This window comes from Ursus americanus, unplaced genomic scaffold, assembly GCF_024610735.1.
Source record: "Ursus americanus isolate L20-20 unplaced genomic scaffold, mUrsAme1.1.p SCAF_272, whole genome shotgun sequence".
Taxonomy (NCBI): Eukaryota; Metazoa; Chordata; class Mammalia; order Carnivora; family Ursidae; genus Ursus; species Ursus americanus.
Window position 1 is genome coordinate 5,199 of NW_028273854.1, and position 2,302 is coordinate 7,500.

The 2,302-nt window shown below is 58.3% G+C and overlaps 1 long non-coding RNA gene across 1 annotated transcript; it reads right to left on the reverse strand.

Moving 5' to 3' along the window:
- Positions 1–307: 307 nt before the first annotated feature.
- Positions 308–1,786, reverse strand: LOC148106552 (uncharacterized). The gene is made up of 2 exons (XR_015723717.1): positions 1,321–1,786; positions 308–1,198 (listed from the first exon to the last, which is right to left on the reverse strand). It is a non-coding gene; the product is annotated as an uncharacterized LOC148106552 (long non-coding RNA).
- Between the last annotated feature and the right edge of the window lie 516 nt (positions 1,787–2,302).

The window sequence follows — 2,302 nt, forward strand, 5'->3', positions numbered from 1 at the left end:
GGCAGGATGTCTATGGCAAGCCACACCTCCACGACAAATAGCTTTCCACAGTGACGGTGACGGATGGCGGAAGGACAGAGGCAGCACCCTACCCCAAACCTCACAGCCTGCCTCCTTTCCGGCCAGATGTGCAGCATCTGGGAACGGCTTTGAAACCTTCCCAGTCAACGGCTTGGGCCCGCCTGTCGGGAAAAGCGCTCTGCTGTTCATTTCACTCCTGGACGAGCCTAGGAAGATGAAGCGGCGGTAGCTCTCGGGGGGGGGGGGGGGGGGCGCCACGCGATCCAACACACACGACCACAGCCACTGAGGAGCATGAGATCTGTATGGCCTCGAGGGGTACAGGATAGCCCGTGAATCCTTTTCCAAGGAAGAAGGCGGCAACGTGAGAGCGTGCAAAACACTTTCTCACAGCATCTGCTGATGGTGCTAGGACTTCTGTCCCCGGAGAGGATACTATTTTTCCACCGCTTCCAGTTTTAAGAGAAAGGGTCAGGGGAAAATCATTCAGTCGTTCCACTCATCTTCATGGCTCATCGTGGAAAACGAAGACGCCGTACAAAGGAGCAAAGCGCGGATCCATGCAAACACATGGGTGAGCCCCCCCAAAACATGACGCTAAGTGAAAGGAACCAGACAGCCAGGGTGACATAATGCCTTGGGATCCCATGGGTAGGAAAGAGCCAGACGGAATAGCCCAATCCTAGAGGGAGGGAGCAAACAGATCAGAGGCTGTTGGGGGAGAATGGTGAAGAGAGCCGGGGTGAGGGTCGGGGTGAGGTTGAGGTTGAGGGTGGGGGGGGGGAGGCGCGGACGGGAAGGGGGAGGGGTGGGGGGTGTCTCTTTTTGAGGTGACGGAAATGTTCTGGAAATGGCGGTGCGGGTCGTGCAGCTTTGTGAGTAACCTTTAAAAAAAATAAAAAAGGCCACCGAACCGTACACTTTCAAGAGGATGTGAATCATGGCGTGCGAATTGTATCTCCACTTTGAAAATGTGTGAGGAAAAAAATGTAGCAGATGCAGGTTGGTAGGTTGGTTGGTAGGTAGGTAGGTAGGTGGGTGGGTGGGTGGGTGGGTGGGTGGGTAGGTAGGTAGGTAGGTAGGTGAACGGGCCGGTGGTGGACCGATGTTCGTTCGTTCGTTCGTTCGTTCGGTCCATCCATCCATCCATCCATCCGGTCCCTGCGTCCACGAAGATCTGCATCAAAAGGTGTGGGAAGGGGGAGGTCGGGTTCTTGTTCTGAGTGGTTTTATTTGTTCCCCAAACTAATCACCTCTGTGGAGATAAACAAAGATCACCCACATGAGAACAGGAATCACCTGTTGAGGTCAACAGAGTCTGTGGGCGGTTATCACCACCTGGGTCTGGCAGAGACTCGAAGCAAACGCAGGCCAGGCGGAGGAGTGGAAAAGCTTTCTGGTGGCAAAGGGGGAAGGTCCAGTGAGAGGTTGTTGCGGTGGGCGGGGGGAGCAGGACGGGAGCTGACTAGAAGAGGGGTGTCCTGGGTCATTTCGGGGAAAGAGAAACTTGATTTCCGTCCGTGGGTCCATCGATCTCATTCTCTGGATCTAGCTCTATGGAGAAGAACAGCGACGTGTCTCCATGTTGTCCATCTGTATCCCCACGTCAACATTGTCCAAGGTGTAGGTTTGTTGAATCCGTGATGTCGGAGACGCTTAGAGAAGAACACAGGTGAGTCTATTTCCCAAACGATCCACAAAAATCACCGTAACTGCAACTGTTCCTCCTTCCCACCCATGCTCTCTCCACACCCCGCCCCCCTCCCCCTCCCCCTCCCCCTCCCCCTCCCCCTCCCCCTCGCCCCACCCCACCCCACCCCGCCCCGCCCCGCCCCGCCTCCGGGCCTTTCTCGGGCTCCCTCTTCTTTTCTCCGGCCCCTCCTCCCCCCCCCCCCCGCCCGCGCCGCCCCCCTATCCCAGCCCCCCCACAACCCGCCCCATCAGCGGCCGGACCATCTGGTCGACCTTTTGGGCACTAGAGAAGTGACCACCGGGCGGGCGGTGCCCGACAACCGGCACTGCGGTGAATCCGTGAGACTGCGAGTGACGAATACGGGGGGGGGGGGGGGTGTCTCAGGGTGGCTGAGACACAGTGCCCGCCTTTCCGGCGCACGGCGCCGTCCCGATCCACCTGGGTCGGTAGCGCTTCCCAACTCAGGGCGCGCCGTTAGCCGAAGAGGGGGGGCCCACTGGGGATCTTTTCCCCACCGTCCCTGGGATGGATGGATGGATGGATGGATGGATGGATGGATGGATGGATGGGGACAGCTGCACAGCTAGG